The sequence below is a fragment of the Lytechinus pictus genome, chromosome 4, assembly GCF_037042905.1.
Source record: "Lytechinus pictus isolate F3 Inbred chromosome 4, Lp3.0, whole genome shotgun sequence".
NCBI classification, from domain to species: domain Eukaryota; kingdom Metazoa; phylum Echinodermata; class Echinoidea; order Temnopleuroida; family Toxopneustidae; genus Lytechinus; species Lytechinus pictus.
The window spans coordinates 12,022,999-12,037,572 of NC_087248.1; the positions used below are offsets into that span (position 1 = coordinate 12,022,999).

Genomic DNA, 14,574 nt, shown 5'->3' on the forward strand with positions numbered 1-14,574 from the left:
AATTTGAAAAAGGAATGCGCTCGTTTTTCGCCGTTAAATGTTGCAGCCTAATTTTGGATCGAGAATTAAGTGCGACGAAGATGGCCGTTAATAATAGTTCTACTACTTTAAGAACACGGTTCAGATTTGGATAACGACTTCGAAGGCATTCGCAGGAGACCAAACAGTAAGTTAGATAACCATCTTCTAAGATTTTCTTTTCGGAGCGCGGCTTGCCTATGGCTTTAGATTTCGTGCACTGACACTGCCCGGCCGGGGTGGCTGCCCCGAGCGCCGGCATGCTGAATAGGACAGGCTGCGCTGGTGGGCTCAGGGCCCAAGTCTGCACAGACACAGTGCACACTTTAAGGTAAATGCCAGTTGTGGTAACGATATCAAAATGAGTTCGTACAGAATCCAATGAAATGACCACCAAAGTGTCTGTCTATATTTATAAATAATATACCGTATGCCAAAGGATTCTGGAAGAAATTGTGTAATTGCTGCGAAATAAGCAAAAAAAGCACAGGATTCGGGTCAACTCGAGCCAAGGCAAGCGTCGGGCCGACATTAATCAGAGCAATAATAACTGTCCCACGTGCTCTTATCTGTTGGTGATCTTCAGTTTGAACATTTTTCAGTGTAGATTTCAAGATTTCACAAAGACAAAGTTCAGTTTATGTAACTGTACCAGATCTACATGTACTATGTAGATCCTCGATGATATACCGTACTGAAATTTTTTTAAATCCTAAATCTACCGGGGTATTTTGATTCTTGTCATTCCCGGGGGGGGGGGGGGGGTATTATTGCCCCCCCCCCTTATAAGATCCCGGCCGTGGATTGCACGATCACAACAAAAATTTGCATGATGGTAGAGAATGACGTAATCTACGTAGTTGCATTGGTAAATTTCACTAAATTCATATTTTTTTATTTTATATGAATTAATTATGCTAATTTATTCATGAAATCATACTTTTTGCTCTGATTCACTAAATAAAGCTAGAATGCTATTTTTTGGGTGAAAATATTCTTTATAGCATTCCTAACAATTGTGAATGAAAAAAAATCTGGTACCAAGACCGATTTCTTATGTAGGCCTATTTTATTTTTTTTTAAATCATGTAGCCTAGGGCTAGGCCTAGGCTATTTCTTTGTTTTTTTACATTTTGTTTTTTATTGTATTTTCGATGGAAATCGTTCTAGACTTAATTCTAATCATAAACAAGGCAAAATTAATTAAGTTTAATCACTAAAAGTAGAAATAATGATAAATTTATGAATTTTGGCTAAATACACAATTTGCATTGGATTTGTACATGAAATCATGTTTATGAGCAATTTTGGGTCTGACATGCACTTACATAATGTTGCGTTATGTCGTAACCGCGTACCCGGGCGTCACAAATTTGGTCTCAAAATTTGCGCGAGACTTGAAAGTAAAAAGTCAGTGAGCGGCGCGATCAAAATTTTTTGCGCGACAGCGTAGTGATGAAATTTGTTGAGGGGGGGGGGTCAAATTGACCCCCCCCCAGTTTAATAAGGGTTAAGGCCGTCACATGAAATGCCCTATATTCATTATTTTTCTACCAAAAGCACCATTTTGAGTAAGATTTTTAATGAATAGATCTGTTTGACATTTCAGGAGAAAGAGAGGGAGACACAAAACCACCTGTCTCGGTGTCACACATGAGGAGTTGAGGAGGAGATGAAGTCAGTGAATATTACATGTACCTGGCCTGGGGGAGTTTCCAGAAGAAGGCCCAGAATCGCTAGATGCCAGGAGTGGAGATCCTTCGTTGCTGCCGTACATGATAGGAGGCATCGGGCAGTAGGTAAGTTAGAAGGCTATTTCAGATGTAAAGCCTTTTTTTTTGGGGGGGGGGGATCATTGGGAATCTCTATTATCAGAATCACGCAGATTTGGGTGTGCACAAACTCGGGGCACCTTATAATCTGTTAATGGTCCTGACTGTACTTCGAGGACTCTGTGATATTTTTTCATTGTATTTTCATTCACGGAGCCTAGACAAGTCTCTGTTGCCTGTAGAACTTTGTACACTAAGATGGATTTCCCTAGAAAATCCACCCTTCCCACAATAATTTTGGGGCAAACATTTAATTTGTCCAATTTGTAAGCTTTTGTACTCTAAATGCATACAAAGGCTTAAAAAATGTTAATTGTTGGAAGGTAAAAATTTTGAAGGATCACTTTCTTACAATTCCCACGCTATATAACGCAATGACATGAACTTTAACTCGAGTGACGTACGTATGCAAGAAATACAGAATTGGTGCACATGCATAGCTGATTGATTCATTGTGCTAGTACTGGTACTAGATCGGTTTGGACGTTCTAATTTCAATGACAAGTTTAGATGGTAAATTGGCGCTAATAAAATTTTGCATTGGTCGATCTCGCGATGCCAGAAAACTAATTCCACCTCAAAATTTGTCAGATTTTATTTGCAAAATATATATTTAATTGATCCTTGACCTGAATTTAAGCCAAATCAGGCATAGGGAATGGCTGTATTTCAGCCTCGAAGTTCGAATTCTCGGTCCTGACAGTCCTGGTTACCCCATAACCATTTAAAACACATAAAAAAGGCATGAATTAAAATTGTAATTATAAAAAAATAATATGTTTTATGTGTCAAATAAATTGATTCTAAAATTTCCTTCCTTATACAGAGATGGTTAAAGGTCTTGAGGGCATCATGCCCCCCCCCCCCGACTTGACTTAACATGTTAATATTTGAAGTATAAAATATGTAACAAACCCCACATCGTTTTTTAATCATTTAAAATAAATTGGAAATTAATATTGAAACCATCTAGTTTTTAATGAAGATTAATAAATAGTTTATGTAGAAAAAGTTTTTATGTTTCTCCTCTTCTGTTATTTTTGCAGATGCTGTAATTTGAAACGGAAGGTGTCCTGCCAATAAATTTTCATCCCACCTGAACTGCCTTGCCTGCCTGCACCCAGTCATCTGTTCCTGAGCATTTTCATTTTCCTCTATTTTTCATCATCGTTTGTTTCGGCCTGTATGAAGTGAATTTCACATTGATTGGTGGAGCTGCTAAGTTGGCATTACAGGGCCACGCCGGGGTATGATCCTTTGGGTTGAACATCATGACTGCTAGTTGGTCGGCAAAGGTGATGGGATCGATCAATGTCACATGGAGTAAGATCGATACCAATCTGCTTTGCTACATTTCGAACAATCTCATACGGATACGGATATTATTGCGACAGGAGTACTGCTCGATGTGGTCAAGCCTATTTGACAAAGCATTATGGTGTTAGTCATGTTATCAGAAACCGATTTTTCAAAATCACGGAGTTGCTTCAATTTAGTATCGATAGATATTTCAAGAACGTGTAGACTAGTGAGCTTTTCATCAAGAATTTCACGCAATTTATTTTCGTGCTTATCCATGTCATCATTGAGTTTTTGTCTCTTGCGTTCCATTGCCACGGCCACCGCTCTTTGAACGACTGTATCAATATGATCTAGGTATGCTGGGCTTTGTTTAGATCCAGTTAATGATGAAGCAGAGGATTGTGTACATGCGTTAGCCGAGTGCAAGCGGCCTCTTGATCTGGTGGATATCTTAGACATGTTAGAGATTACGTAATGATATAATTGAAAAGTGGGATGGGCTGTGCATCTGCCAACTCACCAGTCAACCAATTAGAGACGGCCTTCCAAAGTGACACAGCACGAAAATATCAATATGGGACTGGTCTAGTCAACACATAGATCCTGAAAAAACCATGGAGACCGCAGATGCAAAATGACTTCCATACATAAAGATATGATGCACAATCTCCAGTGGGTTCAAAACACTGAACACATGCTATGCTGATACACAGACTATCATAAGAACTTTATCAAGCTAAGGAAATCTGGTATGAAATCTCTCAGCTCACATAAAAAGCCTACGTAGCTACATGTAGGGAAGAAAATGCGTAATTGCTGAGAAATGAGCAAAATAAGCATGTAATTCTATCAAATGTCCGGTATTTTTCGAATCGATTATAATACACTGTCCCACATATGCTTTTCTGTGTTTACAGCGATCATCAGAATTATCGATTTTAAGTTTAAAAATTCATGATTTTACAAAGATACAAGTTTACATTAATGTACCAGATGTAGATTATGTACAATATATTGACAATTAACTTTGATTTTATAGATTTTCTCAAGAAATAATTGTTTGCTGCAACTACTGTCTTTTCCTTCTAAGTGATAGTGTAATACAACAGTTCCACAAACTATTTTCATCAGACTTATTGATGCATGATTCTTTCACCCAAATGCAAGCTTCCATAAATCCTGAAAACTTTGCAACTCGGGTATTTTTTTTTTACATACAGACAGTATATTTTTTCCTACATTACATAGTTGCCTTAAGTTAATAGCGCACCTCTAGTAGTAACTATCTTAAAATGAGTTCGAACAGAATCCAACAGAATTACCAGCAAAGTGTATGTATATATAAAAGATGTGTGCCAAAAAGCTCGGGAAGAAAATGTGTAATTGCTGAGAAATGAGCAAAATAAGCATGTAATTCTATCAAACGTCTGGTATTTTTCAAATCAATCATAATACACTGTCCTGTCCCACATATGCTTTTCTGTGTTAGTGATCATCAGAATTATTGATTTTAAGATCAAAATTCATGATTTTACAAAGATACAAGTTTACATTAATTTACCAGGGCCCCGTCTTACAAAGAGTTATGATTGATCCGATCAATCGCAACTATGGACGGTCAGCAACGTTAACATCTATTAAGCATGTTTGTTCAAAATATTTTCTAGCTATGATGTATGTTCATGCATTCATTGTTTTCTCAAAAATTCGCTGCGTTTCTCTTTGCATACAAAGGACATTGTGCAAATTTTTCGTAGAAAAAATTATGACACTGATGGATTTCCATAGAGTTATGATTGATTGGATCAATCGTAACTCTTTGTAAGACAGGGCCCAGATCTAGATTATGTACAATATTTTGACAATTAACCTTAATTTAAAAGACTTTCCGAAGAAATAATTGTTTGCTGCAACTACTGTCTTTTACCCCTGGCCCTAAGTGATAGTGTAATACAACCCAAACATTTCATAAGAATTAATGTACATGTATGATTCTTTCACCCAAATGCGAGCTTCCATAAATCCTGAAACTATTCCAGCTCGGGTATTTTTTTTTTACATACAGTATATTTTTACCTACATTACATAGTTGTCTAAAGTTGAAGGTATATTTAATTACAATTTCAACGAAAAAGCTTTATTCTTGGAGATCATTATGCCTCTGTTATGTATTAATGTGTACATGTATTTATACATGTACAATTGTATGTATTGGTATAACAAACATTGTAATTTCATTCCTTTGACCCTAATACTGCATTTTCATAGAAAAGTGTTTTTTTTTTTCAATCTATTTAGAGTTTTCAACATTTTGTATTCCTTTTTTTTTTGCTGGTAATATGTTATGCAACTTTTATTTATTAATAGAATATTTGCCACGATTTCGTAATTGAAATGCGTACATGTATTTGATTTCGTTTTCCATTTTTGTATATATTCTTTTTCGAGGGGGGGGGGGTCATGTTCTTGAGACCGAGACAAGTTATGCAAGGCCCTGGCATGGAGGATCATTATATTGTTACTGGGAATGCTGGACATTGTCAGACCACCTCAGTATTCACCAAATATAGATAATCCTCAATGACAAGGTCTTTGAAGTGATGTGTGTATGTACATTGCATGTAGAATTTAATGTTTAGGTCATTATAACGTCAGAATACGTTAAGATATCATAGTTGACTCCAAAAGACGTCATATTCATTTCAATATGCGACGTCAATATGACGTCTATTACTAGTCAGCAATATGTTGCAAAGTCGTCATTCAGACGTCGTAGTTGACTTATAAAGACGTCATAATTACATCAATATGACGTCTGAAACTGGTCAGGAATACGTCGCAAAGTTGTCATTAAGACGTCGTAGATGACTTTTAAAGACGTCATAATTACATCAATATGACGTCTAAAACCGGTCAGGAACACGTTGCACGGATGTCATTAAGACGTCGTTGTTGACTCTCGAAGACGTCATAATCACGTCAATACACGACGTCAATCTGACCCTTGATACTGGTCAGGAAAACGTTGTAAAAACGTTGCTAAGACGTCATTAAGACGTCGTAGTCACTCTTGGAGACGTCATAATGACGTCAATATACGACGTCATAATGACGTTATTCGCGGGTGCAAGATCCCGTCAATAAGACGTCATGTTACGACGTCAAAATGACGTGACACTCGTCGTTAAACTGACGTAATTATGACGTCATTTTTACCAGTTTCTGCTATCAGGGTTACTATCAGTGGATAGGATATATGTCTGACATTCCATATCTGACCAGAAAGGGTACCTCGACCGGCTCATTTTAAAAATAAATAGGCATCTATGAAGACTACACCTGACACGATCAAATTCATCACCTGAGACGGTAAAATGGCCCTGATTCTTCCGCCAGTAAAAAAAAAGTGTCGATATATCTTCCCACTCTGGAAAAAAGGAAGTTCAGTAGGCACCCTCCCTATAGAATCAGTGTTAGATTGTCAATCATATTCATTAATTTTTTTTCATTCAGCAATATCAAATTTAAAATGAATGGCTCGAATGAATATATTTTGCCTGTCAGTTGTAATTAGGCCCGTGTAACCAAAACGTACACGGTCTAGGGGAACACAATGGAATGTGTCCTTTCATATTGAAAGTGACTATGTATAATGAAGATACCAATTACTTTATAGCATTACGATTCGTGTTAATGAATATTATTCAAACCAGATTTAGACACCAGGAAGTAAATATCCATAGAAACCAAATAGCGGCTTGGGACACGATATAACCAAGTTATGGACAAACCACAAACGGGAACATTGCATTTATTTTGTGATGATAACGAAATAAAAATAGAGAACACGTTAAAAGTTACGTATAGGACATATGGATTTATCATTATTATTATTATCATTATATGATTTTCACTTTTTCTTTCCTTTGCGTTACAATGTAGGTCTGAATGGTACATTTGGTACATATAATAAATAACAATGTAATTATAAAAAAATGTGGTCAACCTACGTGTTCAACCTTTTTATATGCCCCAATATAAATTCAGTATATTTTGTTTTTCTTTTTCTAACATGACAATAAATGACCTTAAATCTTGAATGAAGCGGTCCAGTTGATAGCCATATTGCAGAATAAAATAAACGCGTGGATTAAATGAATTGATCATTGACTTGAAAGAAGGGGATTAGAGAAATATTCCCAATAACAAATCTTTATGACAACATTTAAATGAGAAATTTATATAGTAGGCCTACTCAAGGTTGAAGAAAGGAAAGTAAAACAAATGAAGGAGCTAAATAAGCTAAATTTCAATTCATGCAATCAAGTTAATGGTAATAGTAAGACCGCGTATTAGTCAAACCATGATTATGAGCCTTTGTTGAAGGGGTTCATTAACTTTTGAGCATAATATTGTATGTGTGTGTGACAAATTATACATGCACAACAGCTTTGGCAACTCGTGTATTTAAGTGTGTTCTGAAAGAAATGAATGAAGAGAACAATGGTAGGCGTAGCTTAAATCAATGTTCTCCAGAGCTACATGTATCTGCCCATTGGAAAAATTGGTGATGCCGAAAAAATGTCTCTGCCGGGAATCGAACCCGGGCCCCCAGCTTTGAATGCAGATGTCATAACCACTAGACCACAGAGACGAGTTAGTGTCTTGGGCGACCCCGATCCAATTGACTGTCAGATAAACAGATTTGTTTTAATTTTTAATCACGGTTAAAAAGCCTGCTTTCAGCTAGAAGCTGCTTTTCAGCAAGGCCGTGGACAAAATTTAATAATAAAACATAAAATAAGCATTTTCGACACCACCAATCAAATTTCCTTTGTCGGGTGTAGGTGAGTTTTGAACAATGACATCCCACCTCTCTCTCTCTCTCTCTCTTCGTCCTCCGCTAAGGTCGGAGATCAACGGCACCGTTGGAAGGGCCGCAATAATTGAAGGCTCTAAGTTAAGTAATTCATCATGCCTCAGCTGGATCAACATATATATATAAATATATATATATATATATATATATATATATATATATATATATATATATATATATATATATATATACAGGTATATGCAGGGGCCATAGATCTGCACTATCATGAATACACTCCAAGTTGATTACCGCCATCTTGAGGTGGCATCAGAGGAAAGAGTGCCATATTCTAATTCGTTGCCCTGTATAAACTTCATCATGGGGAAAAAACATTGTGCTTTTCGAATGTATTTGTTGCTGTTGTTTTGTCTCTTTTGTTTCTTTATAATTCACCCCTTTCACTCTCCCCCTTCTCCCTCTCTCTCTCTCGCGCTCTTTTCTATAAGTGATTGCTCGCCCTCCTTACTACATGATCAATTTATCTTCTCCCACGTTTTTTTTTTTCAAGCACCTTTACTTCTCTCATTCTTGGCCTCAGAATCTACTTTTCAAGTAAGGCATTACCCCCCCCCCCCCCACCTCGCCAAAACACCCCCATCGTTTTTAAGTGACACCTAGTGCCATTAGTCTCCATGTGGAGGCTTGCAAATGACATTACTAAAAATGTCAATCCCTCACGTAAATAATCCTATGTGATTGATCTGTAAGAAGTTTACTCACACACTGTAAAAAAAAATGTTTAAATTATTCAATAAAATTGTGGCAAAAGATTGCCTTAGTTTTTCAAGCATTTATGAGTTTGACAGTTTTAAGTTAAATCAACTTTTTTTCTTTGCATCAATTTTACTCAAGAAAATTAAGTTAAAATAACTTAATTCAATTAAGTAAAACAATTACTAATTTTTTTTTTTAATCAAACGGGGGAGTGGATTTTCGTTATTCAAAAGCCCGCTCCCTCATCGTCCCACTTTTAGTGGCATCATTTTCATCTTAGACATCTTTTATCCAAATATTAGTCTTTGCGCATTGTCACTTACCTGTACATATATTGGTACTGACATTGATATTTATATGCGATCGTTTCATTCTTACAAATAAAACAGTAAGAATAATATAAGCATTTTCCGAAAACCTAAAAAGAAATCAGAAATTTTCTGCTAAATAACCATTTAATGTTGCTCTTTCTTTGATTCAACAAAATAATAAAATAGTTAGCACACCCTTATCCAAAAGAATTTTAAACACAAATAGATATGACAGTTATTTAAAAAAAACACTTGCTCTAATGAATATTCATGCATTATTTAAATAAGGCGTTAAAAGAAAAATATAAGTACATTCAACATGATTTTGTAAGTAATAATCATCTTTGCCTAATTGAGTTAGATTTACTTAATCGAAGCAAGATAGCAATACGTGAATTTTCTTCAATGTATATTGAACCCATTCAAATAAATCAAAACAGTAAATCTTTTCAAAGTGAATGAATCTTTGTTCATTTTTCTTCAAATGTTCATCATATTCATTCCATAATATTTATTTCACATTTTTGCACTTAACAACCACTTGTATCACTTGTTCTCTCTTCTACACATTCTCTCCAATCACTCTATTTAATGACTATTGGCAATTCAATGTATGTTTGCAAGTCTCTAACAATAAAAGAAACAAACGGGAACAGCATTTCAATTAATACAACCATTTAATAGGAATAACAGATCAAATAAATATATCATACAAATCTATTACAATTATAAGGATTAGTTCATCCTGCTAATACTACAGCAGGATAAATTTATCTTAATTTCAAGGCTACATGAGGATAAATTTATCCTAATTTCAAGGCTCCGCAAGGATAAATTTATCTTAATTTCAAAGCTACATGAGGATAAATTTATCTTAATTTCAAAGCTACAAGAGGATAAATTTATCTTAATTTCAAAGCTACACGAGGATAAATTTATCCTAATTTCAAGGCTACACGAGGATAAATTTATCCTAATTTCAAGGCTACACGAGGATAAATTTATCCTAATTTCAATGCTACATGAGGATAAATTTATCTTAATTTCAAAGCTACATGAGGATAAATTTATCTTAATTTCAAAGCTTCATGAGGATAAATTTATCCTAATTTCAAGGCTACACGAGGATAAATTTATCTTAATTTCAAGGGTACACGAGGATAAATTTATCTTAATTTCAAGGCTTCATGAGGATAAATTCATCCTAATTTCAAGAATACATGAGGATAAATTTATCTTAATTTCAAAGCTACATGAGGATAAATTTATCTTAATTTCAAAGCTACACGAGGATAAATTTATCCTAATTTCAAGACTACACGAGGATAAATTTATCCTAATTTCAAGGCTACACGAGGATAAATTTATCCTAATTTCAATGCTACATGAGGATAAATTTATCTTAATTTCAAAGCTACATGAGGATAAATTTATCTTAATTTCAAAGCTTCACGAGGATAAATTTATCCTAATTTCAAGGCTACACAAGGATAAATTTATCTTAATTTCAAGGATACACGAGGATAAATTTATCTTAATTTTAAGGCTTCATGAGGATAAATTCATCCTAATTTCAAGAATACACGAGGATAAATTTATCCTAATTTCAAATCTACATGAGGATAAATTTATCTTAATTTCAAAGCTACACGAGGATAAATTTATCCTAATTTCAAAGCTACAAGAGGATAAATTTATCCTAATTTCAAGGCTACATGAGGATAAATTTATCCTAATTTCAAAGCTACACGAGGATAAATTTATCTTAATTTCAAAGCTACATGAGGATAAATTTATCTTAATTTCAAAGCTTCACGAGGATAAATTTATCCTAATTTCAAGGCTACACGAGGATAAATTTATCTTAATTTCAAGGATACACGAGGATAAATTCATCTTAATTTCAAGGATACACGAGGATAAATTTATCTTAATTTCAAGAATACACGAGGATAAATTTATCCTAATTTCAAAGCTACATGAGGATAAATTTATCTTCGTTTCAAAGCTACATGAGGATAAATTTATCTTAATTTCAAAGCTTCACGAGGATAAATTTATCCTAATTTGAAGGCTACGCGAGGATAAATTTATCTTAATTTCAAAGCTACACGAGGATAAATTTATCTTAATTTCAAGGCTACATGAGGATAAATTTATCCTAATTTCAAGGCTACACAAGGATAAATTTATCCTAATTTCAAGGCTACACGAGGATAAATTTATCTTAATTTCAGTCTACATGAGGATAAATTTATCCTAACTTCAAGGCTACATGAGGATAAATTTATCTTAATTTCAAAGCTACACGAGGATAAATTTATCTTAATTTCAGTCTACATGAGGATAAATTTATCTTAATTTCAAGGCCACATGAGGATAAATTTATCTTAATTTCAAAGCTACATGAGGATAAATTTATCTTAATTTCAAAGCTACACGAGGATAAATTTATCCTAATTTCAAGGCTACATGAGGATAAATTTATCCTAATTTCAAAGCTACACGAGGATAAATTTATCTTAATTTCAAGACTACATGAGGATAAATTTATCCTTACTTCAAGGCTACATGAGGATAAATTTATCCTAATTTCAAGGCTACATGAGGATAAATTTATCTTAATTTCAGAGCTACACGAGGATAAATTTATCCTAATTTCAAGGCTACACGAGGATAAATTTATCCTAATTTCAAGGCTACACGAGGATAAATTTATCTTAATTTCAAAGCTACATGAGGATAAATTTATCTTAATTTCAAAGCTTCACGAGGATAAATTTATCCTAATTTCAAGGCTACACGAGGATAAATTTATCTTAATTTCAAGGCTACACGAGGATAAATTTATCTTAATTTTAAGGCTTCATGAGGATAAATTCATCCTAATTTCAAGGCTACACGAGGATAAATTTATCCTAATTTCAAATCTACATGAGGATAAATTTATCTTAATTTCAAAGCTACATGAGGATAAATTTATCTTAATTTCAAAGCTTCACGAGGATAAATTTATCCTAATTTCAAGGCTACACGAGGATAAATTTATCTTAATTTCAAGGCTACACGAGGATAAATTTATCTTAATTTCAAAGCTACACAAGGATAAAATTACCTTAATTTCAAAGCCACAGCAATGACACAATTCACCTTAGAATAATTTAACACTTGGTAATTTCATTGGGTGGCAAATGACATTTATCAATAAATTTGCATCGGACTTGTAGACAAGAGTAAGTTTTTCTCTAAAGGTCAAGTCCACCCCAGGAAAATGCTGACTTGAATCAATAGAGAAAAATCAAACTAGCATAGTGCTGAAAATTTCATCAAAATCGTATGTAAAATAAGAAAGCTATGACATTTAAAGTTTCGCTTATTTTTCACAAATCAGTAGTATACAATATTTTTTATTTTTTTATAGATTTGACAATAAGGACCAACTTGACTGAACCATGGAGTATTAAACAGTGCTAATTCCACATGTTCAGGGAGGAATTAATCGTTGTACCACTTGACAATGAGAAGAAAATTAGAATATTTCATATAATAAAATACAAAAGAAATAGTGAGTGGATGACGTCACGGTCTCCTCATTTGCATACCCGCCAGGATGGGCATATAACTATTTTGTGAAATTAAGCTAAACTTTAAAATGTCATAACTTTTTTATTTTACATCCAATTTTGATGAAATTTTCAGTGTTATGCTTGTTGGATTTTTCTCGTTTTATTCAAATCAACTTTTTGTAGGAATGAACTTGTCCTTTAACTTGTGGCCTGTGGTGCATGTTAAAACAAATTATGTAAACAACATGTATGTAACTATGTACCCGGGTTAACAAATTTGTTAAATAATCTGTGACAGCTCTCCTGTCCTGGGCGTTGTGGCTTGCGCCTGTAATCCAAGCTGTGGGGAAGTTACAAATTGATGCAGAGGTTCGAGCCCTAGTCACGTCTTTCGGATTGTGATGTTAAAGGTCGGTCCCAGACGTAAATAATCATATCTGCTTGATACACGTCTGACAAAACTCAAATACACACACATCTCCTGTCTTCCAGAGACTTCTCACTGTCCTTCCCAATTCAGTTGTGGTACTTCTGAGTTCTGTAATGACATTTAAGAGGAAAACAAATATTTTAACTCTATACAGCAATTAGTTTTTGTGTCAGATTTTGAAATGCAAAGGTTTTTCATATTGTAATATGAATGATTTGTACTGATAGTAATCAATTTTATTTACATCACATTCACTGTTAACCTTAAGATGGGCTAGCTTTTGTGGCTACTCCATGGCCAGATGGTTGTATACATGTACCCAAACCTTGCCCCCCCCAAAAAAAAAAAAAAAAAACCTGCAGCTGAACGAGCACAAAATTTCAACAATGGTAATGTGAGATGTATTCTGCAAAGTGATTTTGCTTACTTTTCTAAACTAAGACAAGGCATAACATAAGCGATTTTGTGTCTCGCCCACTTATGAAAATAACCAGAAATATCATGATTTGCAAGGGCACGCAATATATATAAATAATATAATTATTATTATAATAATTATTTATAATCACGTATCAAATTTTAGTATTTGTTAGATAATAATTTGTATCTATAAATTGTTCTTCAAAACGGCATTTTGTAACATCACTAATCGCAGGTACGTACTGTAACAAAGCGGTTGATGGGCGAGACCTATTGTATTTGCTTTTTTGACAAACGGATGAGGGATCTACGAGAGATCGGTCTGGTAAGAAACCTTCCATTTCTCGCCTTTTCATTAACCAATTTTGGAAACTTTCATACCCATTAGGTGTATGAAGGTGTAAAAAAAATAAAATCAAAATCATTTACGTGATATTTATCTTAAAAGATGGATTTCCTAGGGAAATCCATCTTTGTTTACAAGTGTCTCTTTAAATGGCAGGCGGTTCAAGACTCCATGATGAAGAACTTCAAGAAGTATGTCAAAATATTAAAAAATTATCATCATGGAGTCCTCAAGACTATCGACTAGGACCTACATTATCTCACTCACTCAGGCACACATTATCATTAAAATTTACTATATCTCACCTCCATCATCTCTTTGTTTCGCCGGACGGAAACGACAGGCCTGTTGTACACTTCCCCAGTCCTCTGTCTTAGCCTGGAGGCGTCTGGGGAGTAAAAATCATAGTACTAACGTACACTTACTCCCCAGTAAGTGTACGTTAGTACTATAATCATGGTACTAACGTACACTTACTCCCCAGTAAGTGTACGTTAGTACTATGATTTTTACTCCCCAGTAAGTGTACGTTAGTACTATGATTTTTACTCCCCAGACGCCTCCAGGCCAAGTCCTCTTCGATTGAGCAAGTTGCCCGTTGACTTGTTGTAGAAACAAAGTGTGGATTCCGAGTTCTTGTCCCTTTACTCGTCGCTTTCGCTCGAACTGCTTGGCTGGCTCTGCTGGGACGGCCGCGCCCGGGAGCGAGTGACCACAGACAGTGAACGAATATGGCACGACCACTACCATACGGTA

The 14,574-nt window shown here is 34.7% G+C and overlaps 2 long non-coding RNA genes across 2 annotated transcripts; one reads left to right on the forward strand and one right to left on the reverse strand.

The window, feature by feature from the left end:
• Window positions 1-5,538, forward strand: LOC129270869 (uncharacterized). The gene is made up of 3 exons (XR_010293360.1): window positions 1-166; window positions 1,628-1,817; window positions 2,897-5,538. It is a non-coding gene; the product is annotated as an uncharacterized LOC129270869 (long non-coding RNA).
• Window positions 5,539-9,714: 4,176 nt separating this feature from the next.
• On the reverse strand, window positions 9,715-14,225 carry LOC129282404 (uncharacterized). The gene is made up of 2 exons (XR_010293361.1): window positions 14,124-14,225; window positions 9,715-13,160 (listed from the first exon to the last, which is right to left on the reverse strand). It is a non-coding gene; the product is annotated as an uncharacterized LOC129282404 (long non-coding RNA).
• Between the last annotated feature and the right edge of the window lie 349 nt (window positions 14,226-14,574).